This window comes from Hemitrygon akajei, chromosome 4 (genome assembly GCF_048418815.1).
Source record: "Hemitrygon akajei chromosome 4, sHemAka1.3, whole genome shotgun sequence".
NCBI lineage: Eukaryota > Metazoa > Chordata > Chondrichthyes > Myliobatiformes > Dasyatidae > Hemitrygon > Hemitrygon akajei.
Genome location: NC_133127.1, coordinates 179,108,407 through 179,129,232, shown reverse-complemented (window position 1 = coordinate 179,129,232; position 20,826 = coordinate 179,108,407). Strand labels below are relative to the sequence as shown.

Genomic DNA, 20,826 nt, shown 5'->3' with positions numbered 1-20,826 from the left:
ACAGGTTATTTAAAATGTTTGTTGTATCTCTATCTTGCAATGTTGGAGCCAGCACCCACTTCTGGTTTTTGACTGTGAGATCTTCAAAATCATCATCATCGATTTTTCTGGAGCTACACAACAGAAAGTTTGTATTTTCATTAACACCAAACTCCTTACTGGTGCTATAAAAATGGGTGGCGGGCACCAGGTTTTAACTTTATTTTGAATTATTTATCTGGGGTTGGCCGTAAATACACAGTGGCCGCTTTATTAAGTACACCTGTTCACCTGCTCTTTAATACAAATAACTATTTAGCCTATCACACAGCAGCAACCTAATACATTAAAGAGGTTCAGTTATTGTTCAGATTAAACATCAGAATGGGGAAGAAATATGATCCAATAAATTTTTATGGTGGAATTATTGTTGGTGCTAGATGGGGTGGTTTGAGTATTTCAGAATCTGCTGATCTCCCAGAACTTTCATGCATATGTCTCTCTAGAATTTACAGAGAATAATGTGAAACACAAAAAAAATCGAGTGTGCAGCAGCTCTGTGGGTGAAAAAACTTTGTTAATGAGAGAGATCAGCGATTCCTGTTGGTGAGGAATGAGATTCAGTCCTTTGCAAGGGGGGACATAGGGTCAGGAGAAGTAGAGTCTGTGTGGATAGAACTGAGGAACAGTAAGGGCAAAAGGACCCAAATGAGTGTTGTCTACAGGCCACCAAACAGTAGCATGGATATTGGGTGCAAGTTGAATAGGGAGTTAACATTGGCATGTGGCAAAGGTAATTTCGCATTTCGTTATGGGGGATTTCAACATGCAGGTGAACTGGGAGAATCAGGTTGGTGCTGGACCACAGGATAGAGAGTTTGTAGAGTGCCTACGGGATGCATTCTTGGAACAGCTTGTACGAGAGCCGACCAGGGACAAGACTATTCTGGATTTAGTGTTATGTAATGAACAGGATTTGATAAGCGATCTTGCAGTAAAGGAGCCATTAGGAGGTAGTGATCATAATATGATAAGTTTTTATCTGCAATTTGAGAAGGATAAGGGCAGCTCAGAGGGGTCAGTGTTGCAGTTAAACAGGGGAAACTATGGAGCCACGAGGGAGGAGCTGGCCAAAGTTGACTGGACGGATAGCCTAGTAGAAAAGACAGTGGAACAGCAATGGCAGGTATTCTTGGGAATAATGCACAAGGTGCAAAATCAGTTCATCCCCCAGAGAAGGAAGGATTCAAAGGGGGGGGGGGGGAAGGGGCCACAGTGGTTGACAAAGGAAGTCAGAGATTGCATAGCATTAAAAAAAAGGAAGTATGACAGAGCTAAGGTGAGTGGGAGGACATGATTGGGAAGTTTTTAAGGAACAACAGAACTTAACTAAAAAGACAATACGGGGAGAAAAAATGAGGTATGAATGCAAGTTAGCCAGGAATATAAAGGAAGATAGCAAAAGCTTTTTTAGGTATGTGAAGTGTGACATGTGATGAAGATGTTAGGAGAATTCAGAGTGACTTGGATAGGCTGGGTGAGTGGGCAGACACTTGGCAGATGACGTTTAATGTGAATAAGTGTGAGGTTATCCACTTTGGGAGCAAGAACAGGAAAGCAGGTTATTATCTGAATGGTGTAGAGTTAGGTAAGGGAGAAATACAAAGAGATCTAGGAGCCCTTGTTCATCGGTCACTGAAGGTGAATGAGCAAGTGCAGCAGGCAGTGAAGAAGGCTAATGGAATGTTGGCCTTTATTACAAAGGGAATTGAGTACAAGAGCAAGGACATTGTTGGGCCCTTGAAGAATGAATTGGGTGAAATTGTTATGGGAAACAGAGAAATGGCAGAAGAATTTAATGAGTACTTTAGATCTGTTTTCACTAAGGAAGACACAAGCAATCTCCCAGATGTATGGATGGGCCAAGGACATAGGGTAACAGAGGAAATGAAACAGATTGACATTAGGAAGGAAACGGTGATGAGTAGACTGATGGGACTGAAGGCTGACAAATCCCCAGGTCCAGATGGTCTGCATCGTAGGGTACTAAAGGAGGTGGCCCTGGAAATTGTGGATGCATTGGTAATCATTTTCCAATGTTCCTTAGATTCAGGATCAGTTCCTGAGGATTGGAGAATGGCTAATGTTATCCCACTTTTTAAGAAAGGAGGGAGGGAGAAAACAGAGAACTATTGACCTGTCAGCCTGACATCAGTGGTGGGGAAGATGCTAGATTCCATTATTAAGGATGAAATAGTGGCATATCTAGATAGCAGTGATAGGATTGGGCCGAGCCAGCATGGATTTACCAAGGGTAAATCATGCTTGATTAATCTGTTGGAGTTTTTCGAGGATGTAACCAGGAAGTTAGACGAGGGAGATCCAGTGGATGTAGTGTACCTCGATTTTCAGAAGGCATTTGATAAGGTCCCACATAGGAGATTGGTGGGTAAAATCAAAGCTCAGGGCATCGGGGGGAAGACATTGACATGGATAGAAAACTGGTTGGCAGATAGAAAGCAAAGGGTAGTGGTGAATGGGTGTTTCTCGGATTGGCAGGTGGTGACTAGTGGGGTGCCACAGGGCTGTATTGGGACCACAGCTGTTTACAATTTACGTCAACGATTTGGATGAAGGCATTGAAAATAACATCAGCAAATTTGCTGATAATACTAAGCTGGGTGGCAGTGTGACATGTGATGAGGATGTTAGGAGAATTCAGAGTGACTTGGATAGGCTGGGTGAGTGGGCAGATACTTGGCAGATGACGTTTAATGTGAATAAGTGTGAGGTTATCCACTTTGGGAGTAAGAACAGGAAGGCAGATTATTATCTGAATGGTGTAGAGTTAGGTAAGGGAGAAATACAAAGAGATCTAGGAGCCCTTGTTCATCAGTCACTGAAGGTGAATGAGCAAGTGCAGCAGGCAGTGAAGAAGGCTAATGGAATGTTGGCCTTTATTACAAAGGGAATTGAGTACAAGAGCAAGGAAATCTTCTTGCATTTGTACAGAGCCCTGGTGAGACCACACCTGGAGTATTGTGTACAGTTTTGGTCTCCAGGTTTAAGGAAGGACATCCTGGCTGTAGAGGAAGTGCAGCGTAGATTCACGAGGTTAATTCCTGGGATGTCTGGACTGTCTTACGCAGAGAGGTTAGAGAGACTGGGCTTGTATACGCTGGAATTAAGGAGATTGAGAGGGGATCTGATTGAAACATATAAGATTATTAAGGGATTGGACAAGATAGAGGCAGGAAATATGTTCCAGATGCTGGGAGGGCATGGTTTGAGAATAAGGGGTAGGTCATTTAGAACAGAGTTAAGGAAAAACTTCTTCTCCCAGAGAGTTGTGGGGGTCTGGAATGCACTGCCTCGGAAGGTAGTGGAGGCCAATTCTCTGGATGCTATCAAGAAGGAGCTAGATAGGTATCTTATGGATAGGGGAATCAAGGGATATGGTGACAAGGCAGGAACCGGGTATTGATAGTAGTTGATCAGCCATGATCTCAAAATGGTGGTGCAGGCTTGAAGGGCCGAATGGTCTACTTCTGCACTTATTGTCTATTGTCTTTAAGGCCAGATTGGTTCAAGTTGCACAGGAGGTACTTAACAATGTGGACACTGAGAATACATTCGCTGATAACTACAAGTGCAGGAGCTACAAAATGGGTATCATATCTGGGGCACTGGAGAATATCTTTTCCCATACAAGAGAAAATCTGCAAATGCTGGAAATCCAAGCAACACATACAAGATGCTGGACAACTCAGCAGGCCAGGCATCATTTATGGAATAGAGTAAAGGGTTGACTGTTTACACTTCTGCATGGATGCTGCCTGGCCTGCTGAGTTCCTCTAGCATTCTGAATGTGCTCCTATAACTTTCCCCATGATCAGTTTGGGCGACTTTGGTTACCCGCCAGTTCTTAGTTCTGCTCTACTGTTCGGGGTATGGGTTCCACGTTGACTTTCCAACCTCCATGCTTTGCTTAAACTTTTCCATCAGACATTATACTTCTAAGTCTCCGATTGAACATAAGAATTCGGCTTCCATTGGCCAAGAGGAAGTGCAATAGTGTAAGGGGTGAATAATTTGACATTATAAGGGGTTAGCTATTGCCTTTCCCGATACTTAGCCATTCAGTAGAGTGTTTCTCAGTCTACCTAAGATAACTAGACAGGAACAGTAAATATTCAGAGCGCGTTACTAGGCTTGGAATTTAAAAAAAAAGGTGGTATCCACATAGAATCAAACTGTAGACGTAGAAGGTGCATTTTTAAGGCAGCGCCGATCTACCCAAGGTAATTGAACGTAAATTGGCAATGTACTAAGTGCAATGCAAACCAGAATTTAATGCTGCGTTCCCTCACTATACAAAATTACCAAATCTGACCGAATTTCAATGCAAACCAGCTCCTTTTATTTATTGTGGGAATAAATAAAGGCGGGAGCAGACATGTGTTGCATTTACCATCGCTTGGTCTCTACAAAAATAATTTCCATCAATCCTGGATTTATTTTATTAAATAATGATGATTATTACATGCTCAGTTACCCCCTACTCCTATTGCCTAAAGATGCTTACGCAATTCCGTGTAAATCACCTGTAGTTTTAAACTCTCCCTTCTTCAGAGTTACAGAAATGTCCGGTCCTGATTTACACTCCCACTCCCACCCCCACCTCTTGACCCAAGTCTCTTATTGTTTCGATGGAGATAACACAATTAAAAATATGGCCAGGTGAGTCCTCTCAAGTGCTTAGTCTTAAACTGCGTGTTAACCCTTAGCATAACTCGCTGCTTTTTTGCCAGTTAGCTATCCGAATATTTAACCCCACCCTTCCCAACCTCCAGCCTGACAAGGCAAGTAAGGCAGGAAGGAATGGGGTTCAGCTACCGGGTGTATACACCTGCACGGAGGCATCATAAATTCAACTGCGACATCAGAGATACTGTAAAGTCCCGTTTACACTAGCCTTCTTATTTCCCAACTTTTGCCCGAAAGCATCGGGCATCTGGATGAAACGAGCGTGCGAGCACTAAACACCACAGGCATTAAAGCAGGACGTCTGCCCTCGCTTAAACAAAGAAAGCAAAAACAACTTGCTTACCAAGCTTGGAGAACTGAAAGAAGGAAGAAAGCAGCGAGCAGTTTGGTTGGCATAGCTGAGGGAGATACGAAGGAAGAAGCGAGTCGTCAGATGCCCGGGAAAGTGCCGGGAGTGTGCCGGAGGGACAAGGCGGGAGAGTTTCTCGCCTGTCTGGATAAGCAGCAGCAGTAGCCTTCCAATATCCGTCAGCTCAGGACTATCCGGACTCACGGCTGAGATAAGAGAGATACGGCGACAGCTCCAGAGCCAGCCATAAATCACATTCGCACCTCTGACAGGTGTAAGCGTTTGGACAGCTACACTCTCTCCACCCAGGCACCGAATGGCTGACAGCGAATGGCCCCTCCTAGGTGCAGCGGCTCTGGTCCGACGCTTTCCACTTCATTCGTGCTCTCTTTCATTGCGAGAGAAAGTGACAGAGCAGCGATCTCCAAGTGGCTCCAATTCCCTCTTTGCCCGTTATTCCAGCCGACGGGAGTCCCACAGGATCATCTGACGTCAGGTCTCACCCCCAGATCGTGTGGATAGTTTGAGGAACTCGAACGAGGTAACGTCTTCCCGTCGACTCTTTAACGGCACCGATGCGTGTTCATGTGTGCAGTGAGTGTGTGTTGCGAGCATGCATGACAGTGTGCATGTGTGTTGCGTGCACATATGACCCCGTGGATGTGCGATGTGGGCTTTCTGCTTATGCGGTATCACCGCAATTTTGACTATTGGTTTACTCGGTTTATTGATTCCGAAATTAAGTTAGGCTCTTCATTTTAAATTGGTTGCCCATTCTCACCCTCAATGTTTCCTATTTCCTGAACTGTGCTGTGAACCGAGTTGCTATATTTCTGATTTAAGAATGAGGTTGAATATAACTGTCCTTCAATTCGTTGATAATGTTATCACAAACAGTCTGCTGGAGGAATTCAGCGAGTCAAGGGGAAAGGGATTGTCGAACCCCTGCGTCAGGACAGGGCACCCCATCTGCGTACCGTTATCTCGGCGCCATTGACAGTGCCCAAGTCCAGTTTAACAGCAGCATTTAACGCCTGTGAAATCTGTTGCGCTTTCTGGGGAAGTTGATAAACAGTCAACTCCCTCTGGAGTGTGTAGTAACTGCGGTGTAAAGTGCCATCCAACGGACTCGTTAAATATGGATTTTGGTGCCGGGGAATCGAGCAGCCTGGTTGCTCATTCCCCGCCGAAAGGAACAGAGATCCTAAAATGTCGCTCGGCGACATCCCCACCCACCCACCCACCCACCAGTCAGCCCTGCCAGAAAGCACTTGCCTGCAAAACGTATCGCCGTGATTTGGAAACTTTTGTTAGGGATGCTTTTGTTTGGGCCAGAGTACAAATATTGACAAAAGGTGACTGGGGATCCGTAGGCGGGGAGAACCCTGTCATGCGAGTGTGTGGATATACCTATAAACATTGAACGCAGGTCGGTGCTGAATTACTTTTTTGCTTGCTTAGGTCACGGCGGAAAAAAAAACTGGCTGCAAATATCCAACCGATCAAAGGCGTTTATAAAAGCGAATAGAAATTGCCTTTTGCTCCTTCTCCCCAGGCTCTAGGGATTGAATGCAGCCCGGTACAAACTAACTGTTGCTGTCTGGAGCGGAGCGAAGAGAGAGCGAGAGCGAACAGGAATATTAAAGTGGGACGTGGAGCAGATCACACTTGCCCTTAAATGTCAACAGCTGATGCGTTGCCATCAACAGCTACAGGGCAAGCTTGTTAAATTGCAGGTAAGTGACTTGTGGCGAATCAACCAGATGTTTGACATTCTGAGACCAATGCGTGTGGGGCACGATCTGATATTTCTTAAACTGCGTTGGCATTCGGCAGACGAACTGATGTCTTCGGGCGGACTCGAGAATTGCAGTCTTTCTTAATGTCAAATCAAGTCAAACTCACTACTTGGGGTCTCTTGAACACTGATTGAAAAGATTGCGAGTAATTGCAGGAGGTTAGAAAACAATCAATCGCGCGGTAGGTCACTTCGCTGTGCAAACCGATCTCTGTGCTTGTGTGCGGAAAGGTAGATAACTTTACAGACGAATAGCTTGATTGGCGTGGCTAAACGTTGAAACTTCAAGGCATCGCGGATACACAGCCAGACTGATTACATGATATGGGTCGCTCAGAATAGCTGTCATTATAACATGTAAGAGTTTCAGATGTAAACATTGAATCCTTGTGATAGAGAGGGTCGCTTGTAGAATAATTCGCCACATGTGTATGTATTTTTAAAAAGTACCATAATTTCGTATTGAATATAATCGTACACAATTATATAAATATTTCAACCTGTACTTTCAACCATGTGATTAATTGTTAAGGTATATTATGGATCGATAAAATCTTAAATGCATGCATAGTTCACAACTGGGTGCACACACGGACACACATACACTGACACTTGAATCTCACTGTATATTCTGAATAATATATAAATGTCATAGATCCCAGACAATGAACAGATGCTTCCTTGCCTGGAAATGAATTGTAAAGGTAGACTTTGAAATTGGTTTGTGAATTATTTTTTTCCATAAAGGCAGAGATGCAGAAGGCTGCAGTCGTCAAAAAAAAACAGCCACAGAGGACGGGAATGGGTAAATTAATATCGACAAACACCTTTAGTGCTTAAAAGCTTGGCGGAGCATTCACATCGACTGCTTGCTTTTTTTTGTTTTGGGAAGCGAAGCCCTGGCGGCGACTGCAAGAAATGCTCCCCTCTCCGTTTCACGTGGCTAGACTGGGTAGGGAGACGGGGTCGGCGGCCCAGGGGACCCTGGAAGGTGAGGTTGAGGCAGGCATTCGGCGCAGGGAAATCGATCCCCAGACCAGTGACAGTCAGTGATACTAAGCGGATCTCATTGATCCTGAGTGAGAAATGGAGCGAGGCTGGAGGCGGAGGTTTCCCCTGTCTGATGAACACAGTCTGTACGCTTCGGAATCTCCCACACCGAGATGCTCCGTCTCCTTGGGATGGAGGTGATTTCCAGTGCGGGGAGTTTCCATGTTTGATTCAAAACAGTCTACGGCCGCAATCATTTCCTTTGTGGGTGATTTTGGGTTGCTGGGGGTGAGGGTGGGTTAGATTTCTTTTTGATTACAGGGAATTTGTTTATCACGGAATGACTGGATAGCGAACGCTGCAGAAAAAAAAACCCAGAACCCGAACGCACGGCACCGGAGGGATAAATGCAAAACATAACCGAACGCTGTTTGAAGTAACACTGGGGCGGATGGGTGTGGATGGGGCACATCTTGAAGTAAAATCCATCATAGCCCGCATTCTCCATTCCAGTTTATAACTTTCTGCAGAAGACCGTCTCATTCTGGCAGTGCACGAATACTAGTTTTTTTTTCACCCGTAATGCGGGGAAACCCACGTCGAGTGTTTTTTTTTCCCCCTGCTCATCGAAGGGAAGAATGAGCACATCTGGGGTGGGCGCGCGAACGTGCGGTCTCGGGTCCCTTGCCTTCAACAAATAACACCCCCACATCTCTGAAACCCGATTGATGTGCGAAAACAGCACCCCTGGCCGCTCATTTTGTGGGGGGAAAAATTAGTAAGTTGGACATTGCTCTTCAAAGTGTTATCAGATTCACAGGTTTTCAAAGCCTAACGTTGCCGCTCCCAATAAAACTCGATTGTGTCAAAATATCCTTTTTTTTAATGATTTAAACACCCGTGAATGCCTCGAGTAGCAGAATTTCTCTAAGAAAGCTGATGAATTTTCACCTCAGAAGTAACGGAGCACTGTTTAACACTTCAAGCTGTTATTAACTAATTGGTGGTATCCGGTTATAAGGAATGTACACAGATCAATCTCGGTGCTGGGGCTAATTGGGCGAACGTAAACCTACTTTAAATGATCACCGAACCATGATGTATAGTGCACATGACTGGTTTAATTAGTGCCATCATTATTTGCTCGGCCCGCTGAGTTCCTACAATAGATTGCTTTTGGCTCCATCATTATTTGAACTGTTTTAGAAATGCAGGTAGAGAGATTTCATAACACATAAAGCTAATTCAGTTTAACAATTTCCATTTACTGAGAGGGGAAAAAAACTTATATGATCTGTGCGCTGGCTGCAATGTCAGCTGAATAGCAGCAATTGTATAATTGAGAGCAAATATCACAAACAGAATAGATCTCAATCAAATCTTTTCATAAAATTAGGCAACTGACTTCCAATTAATAGAGGTGAAGCCTTAACGTGTTTAGGCTGGGAAAATGACAGTAACATTTGCACAGGCAAGATGTGCCAGGAACTAATATATATATTGTCCAGTCCTGGTACCTCATGGGACAGATATCTAAGTTGTCAATTGTGTTTAAATAGTTCAAGAAAAATAACTTGAGGGTAAAACTTGCATTTGCATGGAATTAGTTTTATTATTCGAGGACACCCAGCTCCTACCAACCGGCTGAGAACGCTGGAATGCAACTCGCAAGCATCCGCGGAGAGAGAAGCTGGCGATATTGCAGATGTTTAACCAGACCCAGGCTGCTTTTCAGATGACAGTGCTCTAGCCAACCAGAGTGGAGTCGACTGGCTAATTTCCTTGTCAGTCAAGCTTGGAACCCCTCGCCTGTATAAGTGGCTAGGATCAATATTATGTACGTGCTTGGCCTGACACTTTCCTCCAGTCAGTGAATGTTTTTTTTTTCTCCCTGGAGAAATTACCCACTTTTATTGGGCGAGATTAATGTAGTTTCTGTTTCCTCTGCCCTTTAAGTTGTTGTCTTTCCCTAAGTAAAATAAAATACCATAAATTACAATAAGATATTTTTCCACAGTGGATTCTGGGATTCTGGCTAATTAGTCCCTTGGTTAATCAGGGCAGCCACTTATTTGGGACAACTGTTAAAGAACAAAGACTATTCGAGAAAATAGGCAGCATGTTTATTTGAGGCTCAGTGCTGCTTCATTGGGACAGAAGACTAATTGCTGAACAGTTTCTAACTCGTGTCAGTTGCTCAGACGTGTGGCCGCTAGATACCACAGCATGCTTAGAGCAAACAGTTTTGAAGTAGCATCAGTTGTGTGTGCTTGTGTGCAAAACACTGTAATTACGGTCAATGACAGCTGACAAGAAATAAGCATTAAGTCAATTTAGACAGTTTTGTTCACTGCAGTTTCAAGCATTCCTGCTAGGAGATGCCAAAAACTGTTAGAAGTAAAAATAAAACAATTTCACTACTTCAGCAAGTTAAGACCTATGAAGAATTTTAAGGTATTTACAACCATCTTGAATGTTACAATGAAAAGGAAGATGCGGAGGATGCAATCGTCAGAAGCATTGTAAGAAGGCGGTCCATGATCTGAACTAATTTTGTTCATTTATCGTCAGTGTAAAGATCACAGTAGCATGTTGGTTGTCCACCATATCAGATGATGATAGTGAAACCTGTGAAGGAGAGTTTTTAAATTGTAACAGCAATGGCACTGAGACAGTTCCACTCTCTTGACCTCAGAAGTCTAGGTCCAGTGGTGCGAGTAATCATCACAAACTGTTGTCTTCCTTGGTTGCAGTGAATGACCATAACTTCCTCTGTGCCTGACCATGCCCTTCGCTCTCCACAGAGTGTTCCAGATCTACCTTCCTGGCCGTTGGATCTCACTGTTGATCTCATCCGCCCAGTTCGCCGGAGCTGACATCATATGCTAGGACAGACATGACTCTATTTCACCAGGGTATGGTGCCCGCCAGTTACCCTCACGTTGTTTATCCCACCTGACAAAGTGGTATACTGGGGTGTGGCCATTGTCACATGCAAAAAGCTACTTGGAGCCACAGATGAGAGCTAAGTGTTCAGTAGGGACAGAAGGTGAGTGAGCTGCAGTAGAGTGGACACAACAAGCCCGTTCAGCAGAGGTACTACCACTCCCTGGACACCAAATACATGACAGCATTCACTGGATGAGTTCCTCCATTGATAACTAGTAGGGACTATACACACTTTCATTGTACTATAGTTTCATTGATAGTGTTCTAATTTGTTCTGTATTTCATTTAAATAATACTCAGTTAAATGGTGGTTTGTCTTTTTTACACTTTTAAACTATTTCCATGAAACTTTGGTAATTGGGACAGCCGATAATTGAGCCAAAATGTACTCATCCCGATGTGTCTCAACAAGCCCAAGTTCACTTTATATGTTTATACAGTATATAAATTAAACAAGTAGTGTAAAAATATTGAGGTGGTGTTCATGGGTTAGTTCATTATCCCTTTAGAAATCTGATGGTGAAGGAGAAGTAGCTGCTGTTTTTTTGCTTTGAATTGCAGCTTCCAAAAGGCAATGTCCAGTTCTGCATACGGCATTAAAACAAAACCACATAATCTGTTTTAGTGATTTAAATAAAAACAGAGATGCTGGAAATTTGAAGTAAAATGGAAAATACTGGAAATATTCAAAAGGTCTGGTAACATCTGTGGAGTGAGAAGCAGAGTTAATGCTTCAGGCATTAATGATCTATGAGCAAACCTTTAAAGCAGGGGTTCCTGACCTGGTAACCACAGACCCCTCCATTAATGGTAGAGGTCCATGGCATAAAAAAGGTTGGGAACCCCTTTTTTAAAGGATAGGTATTGGCAAGGATGTTGGGGGAAGAGTTCTACTTCTGTGAATGTTGCCAAGGGGACTTCTACATCCATCTGAAGAGACTGAAGGAGACTCAGTTTAATGCTCTGACTGAAATGGAGTCTCTCACTGTATGGATCTCCCCCAGTTCTGCATCTAGATGTCAGTGGAGAGTTTATACCCCAGTGTTTAGGGTAGGAGTGCTGCTACCTCTGTAGAAAGGGTGCTACCACTTTCAAAGTTCAAAGTAAATTTATTATCAAAGTATGCGTATTTCACTATATACTACCTTGAGATTACTCTTCTTACAGGCATTCACAGTGGAACAAAGAAATGCAATAGAATCAAAGAAAAACTATACACGAACAAAGACTGACATACAACCAATGCACAAAAGAAGATTAACTGTGGATAATATAATAATAATAATAATAATAAAAATACATAAATAATACTGATAACACGAGTTGTAGAGGTCTTGAAAGTTAGCCTCTAGGTTGTAGAATCAGTTCAGTGTTGAGGTGAGTGAAGGCAAATTTTAATTTTAACAGGGTTTGTATGAATTTAAAGAAGTAGTAGGCTACACAAAATGGAGTTCTGGATACTTAAAAAAAAAACAGTTGTTATATGCCAGCTAAGTATTTCTATCCCTGTATCCTATAGTGCAAATCTGCAATAGAATATCCATGTGTGGGAGTACATCTACAGTTGAAACAATAAACCCTAATACTCCGCTTTGTTCACTGTGTTATTCGTGTGATATGGAATTGTGTTAAAGCCTCACTGTAGAATCTTCACCATTGCTATTTCCTTGTGTAATCCACCGGTAACAGTAATTTAGAGCATTTCATTCACTAGCGTGAAGGATCCATTACCCAGCTTTCAACACATCTCCGAACAACAACAAATTTTGGTGTACTTGAGGTGGTGAATGAAATGCACCAAATAAATTATGCCTTTTTTCCCTCTAATGTTTCATAGAAAACCATAATTTGCAACTAAAATCCTGGGCAAATGTGACTGAGAGGAGGAAAGGAGATTTGGATAATTGATTAGAACAATTGGTCCCATGATAAAAGGCTTAATGTAAATGGTAATGTAGCTGGTATTTAATTGCTTTCAAATTCAAGTATTGTTATAGCTCCCCATTGCTCCTTCGGCAATATAAATGTTATTGCTATTTAGTTTTACCCTGAATTTCATTTTCTGCTATTTTTAATATACCTGGACCATAAGATCATAAGACATAGGAGCTCTGACATTCTATCATGGCTGATTTATTATCTCTCTCAACCCCATTCTCCTGCCTTCTCTCTGTAACCTTTGACAGCCTTACTAATCGAGAAGCTATCAACCTTTACTTTAAATGTACCCAATGACTTGGCCTCCAGAGCCGTCTGTGGCAATGAATTCCACAGATTCACCTCTCTGCCTAAAGAGATTACTCTTCATCACTGTTCTAAGGGGATATCCTGAGGCTGTGCCCTCTGGTCCTAGAATCCCCCACTATAGGAAACCCCCTCTCCACTCCCACTCTATCTAGATCTTTAAATATTCCATAAGTTTCAAGGAGATTATTTTTCTCATTTCCCCCCTCCTCATTCTTCTAAACCCCAGTGAGTACAGCCCTAGAGTCATCAAATGTACTTTTGTACTGGTAAAATATATTTCTGTATGTAATTTTGCAGTCGATTAACACCAGGAAAGTAGTGTTTCTAGTTGATAAGTGAAGAATTTGAAATACTGACAAGATTCATAGAATAAAGTATAAAAAAAAGCTAAATGTCCTATTCAAATCACTTACCTATCATAATCCATCAGTCCAAAATATTAGCAATATCTGGTGAATATGCTCAGGCTGATGTAATCCTACCCCTTCTTTTTACATCAGGCCAGTGATTGGATTATTCAGTCTACATAGAGATCCAATGTTGAGAATATTTAGTGAAGGACAAAAATATAAAATTCCTTCTTTGGTGAGTTATCTTTGCTTGAGGTTAAGATTCCTATAATTTTGCTGTAACTGCCGTGAGTAGAATGCTCTTCCCTTTGTCTCTACCTTTCTTGCTGATCTCAGGGGTCGATCTGCCAACAAACCAAGTGAGGACCAGTGAATGAGTGGTTCACTTCGACTGTGGAAGGGTTTTTATTGAGAGGACTTTACTTAAAAGGTAAAACAACAACAGAAACTGTATCTTCCACTCAGATTTAACAGGAATTTCTCCTTTCCCTTTCATCTACCCTGAGCAAATAGTACTTAACCTCTCTTCCCTTGGCTTATCAGGGACATGAGTTAATTGTGCAGCACAATTTTTAATATTTCAAAGCAATAATTTTGTATTATGTTCCAGGTGAGTAAAGCACAGTTTTTGATGTTTCATTGGTGAACATTTCACTAAGTTTTCCCGTCTGAAGCTGGTCGAATAGAATCATCCATACACAATGCCGTACACTTTAGATACTAGAGTCATTGACCTCTACAGCACAGAAAGAGGCTCTTCAGCTCCTTAAGTCCCTGGGGAACTATTACTCTGCCTCGACCCATCAAGCCAGACCTGGAGCATAGCCCTCTAGCCCTCTCCCCATCCATGTACTTATTTAAATTCCTCTTAAATGTTGAACTCAAACCCACATCCACTACTTCAGTTGATGACTTTCACTATCCTCTGAGCTAAGAAGTTCCCACTCAGGTTCCCCTTAAAGATTTCAACTTTCCCCCATAACCTCTGACCTCTAGTTCCAGTCTTACTGAACCTCAATGGAAAAAGCCTTCTTGCATTACCCTAACTATAGCACTCATGATTTTATGAGGGGTATAGATAGAATGAGTGCAAATTTGTTTACAGAATTATAAGGTAAGGAAATCAAAACTTTAAAATCTCCTTAGTGCTTACTTTCTGCTGTTGGTATCACGTGTCGTAGACAAGACTGCAGCATGTCATCATTTCTAAAAGGTTATGCGGGCAAAACACAGACACAAAGCCTCCATTTTATGACAATATTACAAATGCTCTATAACTCTAGTGAGCAATCAGAAAAAAAAACACAGGAGGTCAAATATATCCAGTATTTCCTTCCATCTGTACCTGTCAAAAAGCTTCACAGCTTGTACATGATGGGATGCTATATCATTCTGAATTTCTGGAGTAGCGGACATGATCTCTGTCTCATGATATAGTTATCTGTGCAGTCACCCAGCCTCGTTATTATGGGTTCAGCTAGTGTCTCTTTCCACAAGTGTTACTTCAGCAACTATTAGTCTCTGGAACTGATAATTCTAAATATCCAGAACTCCATAAGACATAGGAACAGAATTAGTCCATTCAGCCCATCGAGTCTGCTTCACCATTCCATCATGGCTGATTTATTATCCCTCTCAACCCCATTCTCCTGCTTTCTCCATGTAACTTTTGATGCAAGAAATGACCAAACTCTGCTTTCCTGAATAAAGAGCTTATACCTCAACTTATTCCTAAATTGGAATTGGTTTATTATTGTCTCACGTTCTGAAATAGAGGGAAAAGCTTGTCTGGCAAACTGTTCATATAGATCAACACATTAGACAGTGCATTGAGGTAGAACAAGGTAAAACAATAACAGAATGCAGAACAAAGTGTAGCGCTACAGTGAAAGTGCAGTGAAGATAGACAATAAGATACAAGAACATAATGAGGTAGACTGAGTGTTCACAAATCTGTCTTATTAAATTATATAAAACAATTAATCCCTTATCCTAGGATAATAATTCTGCAGTAAGGGGAGGGGGTGGGGGGCAACAGCTTCTGTGGAGCTCCCTCAGCAGAAAATCAGCTGTCAAAAGAAAAGAAAAACAAATTAAAAAGCAACCACATGAATGATAGTCAATAATTGAAAAGGTCAATTTATATCCTTTTGCCCTTTCCCACATATTAAATTGTTAGTTAATTTGCTGTCAAATGTGTTCGGTACACCAGCAATGGCTCAGACACAACAAAGGAAGGAGTGATCATTTAATTTCTTTTTAGAATTTAGAAATCCCACCAGATTTCCCCTATTCTCTGCCCCAAGATTATGTACACATTCAGCACACTTCTGAGATTTATTCTTAGGAATGCAAGAATCCAGTACTGTGAAGATCATGGATGCTGGGAAGCGGACGACTTTACATTGCTTCTGCACGGCTATGTAGTTAGTTGCAGTGCAAAGCCCAAATGACAAATGTCAGTGTTCTGTCTGCAGTAGATTCCTAATGTTGGAGTACAATAAGAGAATCAAGGGCTGTACTTGGTGGTGTGCTAATGGGCAGATTACAGTGAAACAAGTTCCAGAATAGGATCACTGGGATTGCTATGAGGGTGGTCAGAGTTGGTGGCTGCATGAATGAATGATCTTTATTGTCATTATACATAGATACAATGCTAGAGTCTGTTATCAAAGATGTGATAACAGCACATTTGGAAAGAGGTGAAATCATCGGACAAAGTCAGCATGGATTTGTGAAAGGAAAATCAGGTCTGACGAATCTTACAGAATTTTTTGAAGATGTAACTAGTAGAGTGGATAGGGGAGAGCCAGTGGATGTGGTATATTTAGATTTTCAAAAGGCTTTTGACAAGGTCCCACACAGGAGGTCAGTGTGCAAACTTAAAGCACACGGTATTGGGGGTATGGTATTGATGTGGATAGAGAATTGGTTGGCAGACAGGAAGCAAAGAGTGGGAGTAAACGGGACCTTTTCAGAATGGTAGGCAGTGTCTAGTGGGGTACCGCAAGGCTCAGTGCTGGGACCCCAGTTGTTACAATATATGTTCATGATTTAGACGAGGGAATTAAATGCAGCATCTCCAGGTTTGCGGATGACACGAAACTGGGCGGTGGTGTTAGCTGTGAGGAGGATGCTAAGAGGATGGAGGGTGACTTGGATAGGTTAGGTGAGTGGGCAAATTCATGGCAGATGCAATTTAATGTGGATAAATGTGAGGTTATCCACTTTGGTTGCAAGAACAGGAAAACAGATTATTATCTGAACAGTGGCCGATTAGGAATAGGGGAGATGCATCGAGACCTGCGTGTCATTGTACACTAGTCATTGAAGGTGGGCATGCAGGTACAGCAGGTGGTGAAAAAGGCAAATGGTATGTTGGCATTCATAGCAAAAGGATTTGAGTACAGGAGCAGGGAGGTTCTACTGCAGTTGTACAAGGCCTTGGTGAGACTGCACCTAGAATATTGTGTGCAGCTTTGGTCCCCTAATCTGAGGAAAGACATTCTTGCCATAGAGGGAGTACAGAGAAGGTTCACCAGATTGATTCCTGGGATGGCAGGACTTTCATATGAAGAAAGACTGGATCGACTAGGCTTATACTCACAGGAATTTTGAAGATTGAGGGGGGATCTTATTGAAACGTATAAAATTCTAAAGGGATTGGACAGGCTAGATGCAGGAAGATTGTTTCCGATGTTGGGGAAGTCCAGAACGAGGGGTCACAGTTTAAGGACAAAGAGGAAGCCTTTTAGGACCGAGATGAGGAAAAACTTCTTCATACAGAGAGTGGTGAATCTGTGGAATTCTCTGCCACAGGAAACAGTTGAGGTCGGTTCATTGGCTATATTTAAGAGGAAGTTAAATATGGCCCTTGTGGCTAAAGGGATCAGGGGTATGGAGAGAAATCAGGTACAGGGTTCTGAGTTGGATGATCAGCCATGATCATACTGAATGGCAGTGCAAGCTCAAAGGGCTGAAGGGCCTACTCCTGCACCTATTTTCTATGTTTCTACAATGAAACCCTGTTTGGCTTCCTCTCAGGTAATTAAATAAAGTGGTAGATAAAAACAAGACAGTAATAGAAAAACAGTATTAAATAGATAAGTAACAGAAAATAAGTTGCAGCGGCACCAGAATATCACAGTAATGCACAAAGTGCCATTAGTGCGAGTATTTCAGTCCTTGTGTGTGCTCACAGTTTCAGTCATTGTTCTGTGGGAGTGGTGTGATGGAGGCCACAGCTCTGGGGTAGAAGCTGTTCCTCAGTCTAGTTGTTCTGGCTTTTAGTGTCCTGAACCTTTTGCTGGACGGAAGCGGGTCAAACAGGGAGTAGCCGGGGTGTGTGGTGTCTCTAGTTATGCTGATTGCTTTCCTCCTGAGTCTGCTGGAATAGATGGTGTCCAGGCCTGGGAGCTCCATCCTGACAATTCGCTGGGCCGCCTTCACCACGCAATGCAAGAATGGTTCCTCTCAACAGCTTCTTCCCCTCTGCCATCTGATTCCTAAATAGACATTGAAGCTTTAGACACTACCTCACTTTTTTAAATATACAGTATTTCTGTTTTTGCACATTTTATTTAAAAATCTATTCAATATATGTAATTGATTTACTTGTTTATTTATTATTATGTTTTATCTTATCTTATTTATTATTATTATTATTATTATTATTATTATTATTATTTTCTTTCTCTGCTAGATTATAGACAATAGACAGTAGGTGCAGGAGTAGGCCATTCAGCCCTTCTAGCCAGCACCGCCATTCATTGTGATCATGGCTGATCATACACAATCAGTAGTACCCTGTTGCTGCCCTCTCCCCAAATCCCTTGACCCGCAATCTATAAGAGCTCTATCTAACTGTCTCTTGAAAGCATCCAGAGACTTGGCTTCCACTGCTTTGTGGGGCAGAGCATTCCACATATCCACCACTCTCTGGATGAAAAAGTTTTTCCGCATTTCTGTTATAAATGGCCTACCCCTTATTCTTAAACTGTGGCCTCTAGTTCTGGACTCACTCATCAGTGGGAACATGCTTCCTGCCTCCAGCGTGTCCAATCCCGTAATAATCTTATATGTTTCAATCAGATCCCCTCTCATCCTTCTAAATTCCAGTGTATACAAGCCCAGTTGCTCCAACCTTTCAACATATGACAGTCCCGCCTTTCCGGGAATTAACCTTGTGAACCTACGCTGCACTCCCTCAATAGCAAGAATGTCCTGCCTCAAATTTGGAGACCAAAACTGCACACAATACTCCAGGTGGGGTCTTACCAGGGTCCTGTACAGCTGCAGAAGAACCTCTTTACTCCTATACTCAATTCCTCTTGTTATAAAGGCCAGTATGCCATTATCTTTCTTCACTGCCTACTGTACCTGCATGCTTGCTTTCATTGACCGATGTACAAGAACACCTAGATCTCATTGTACTTCCCCTTTTCCTAACTTGACTCCATTAAGATAGTAATCTGCTTTCCTGTTCTTGTCACCAAAGTGGATAACCTCACACTTATCCACATTAAACTGCATCTGCCATACATTCACCCACTCACCTAGCCTGTCCAAGTCACCCTGCATTCTCATAACATCCTCCTGACATTTCACACTGCCACCCAGCTTTGTGTCATCGGCAAATTTGCTAATGTTACTTTTAATCTCTTCATCTAAATCATTAATGTATATTGTGAACAGATGCGGTCCCAGCACCGAACCTTGCGGTACCCCACTGGTCACAGCCTGCCATTCCAAAAGGGTCCCATTAATCACTACTCCTTGTTTCCTGTCAGCCAGCCAATTTTCAATCCATGTCAGTACTCTGCTCCCCATGTGGCCTAATTTTGCCCACTAATCTCCTATGCGGGATTTTATCAAAGGCTTTCTGAAAGTCCAGGTACACTACATCCACTGGCTCTCCCTTGTCCATTTTCATAGTTACATCCTCAAAAAATTCCAGATTAGTCAAGCATGATTTCCTCTTCATAAATCCACGCTGACTCAGACTGATCCTTCTACTGCTATCCAAATGTGTTGTAATTTCCTCCTTTATAATTGACTCCAGCATCTTTCCCACCACTGACATCAGGCTAACCGGTCTATAATTCCCTGTTTTTTCTCTCCCTCCTTTCTTGAAAAGTGGGACAACATTAGCCACCCTCCAATCTGCAGGAACTGTTCCTGAATCTATAGAACATTGGAAAATGATTACCAATGTGTCCACAATTTCTAGAGCCACCTCCTTAAGTACTGAACTGCTGCTGCTAAGTTAACAAGTTTCACGTCACATACCAGTGATAATAAACCTGATTCTGATTCATAGGGCAGCACAGTAATATAGTGGTTAGCACAATGCCTTTACAACACAGGTAACCCAGGTTCAATTCCCGCTTCTGCCCGAAAGGAGTTTGTACGTTCTCCCTGTAACTGCATGGGTTTCCTCCGGTTGCTCTCGTTTCCTCCCACAGTCCAAAGACGTACTGGTTGATAGATTAATTGGTCATTGTAAACTGTCGCATGATTAGGCTAGGATTAAATCGGGGGATTACTGAGCAGCATAGCCTGAAGGGACAAAAGAGCCTATTCTGCTCTGTATCTCAATAAGGTCATAACAATAACTAATAAAATTCTTTTTCATTAAAAATAGGAGAATTGTGCAGAAGGATTTGAATTTGTGTATTGTTGCTCAAGTTTTAAGAATGTGCAAATGAATTTAGTATACAATGGTTAATTGGGTACCATAGGAAGAATTAAGCCACATTTATGTAAAATCTTGCCATATCTGAACAAAATGGTCTTCTGGGAAGTATTTTCAAGTGATTGTAAATGGATTGTTAATGTAATAGGAAATTCTGATTGAAAGGAGCATAGCAGTTAGCGCAAAGCTATTATGGCTTGGGCTGGCGGAGTTTGATTTTGCCACTGTCTGTAAAGAGTTTGCATGTTCTCCTGTGATTGCATGGGTTTCCTCCCAGTGCTCTGGTTTCCTCCCACAGTCCAAAGATGTACCAGTTAGCAGGTTAATTGGTCATTGTAAATTGTCCTTTGATTAGGCTAGAGTGAAACAGGTGGATTGCTGGGCGGTATGTCTCGTTGGTCCAGAAGGGCCTTTTCTGCACTGTATCTCTAAACAAATAAGTAAAAAGAAGGTAACAGTGATTTCACTAACAAAACAGGGAAAGAGTGGGTTTATGGTGGTGTTGGCAAAAGTATTAAGTTAGCCAAATCAGCAAAAGGCACTAGAAGCTGAAAATAAAAACTCCAAGCATACTGCAGGAAGTAGTATTGTTTAAGTCAGCTTCGTGCTTCCTAGTGTTTGATTTATCCAATTGCATTGCCACTGAAAAGTTTACTAGTTATTTATAAATACGAGGAATTCCTTTGGTGCTGGAAATGCAAAG

The 20,826-nt window shown here is 42.3% G+C and overlaps 1 protein-coding gene across 1 annotated transcript in view; it reads left to right on the top strand.

The window, feature by feature from the left end:
• The first annotated feature begins 5,434 nt into the window (after window positions 1-5,434).
• The window catches only part of gabrb3 (gamma-aminobutyric acid type A receptor subunit beta3), a 669,933-nt gene continuing 654,541 nt past the window's right edge, over window positions 5,435-20,826 (top strand). The window contains exons 1-2 of the mRNA XM_073044107.1: window positions 5,435-5,636; window positions 6,651-6,831. The gene's annotated coding sequence lies outside the window, so the exon portion shown is untranslated. The remainder of the gene's footprint in view (window positions 5,637-6,650; window positions 6,832-20,826) is intronic.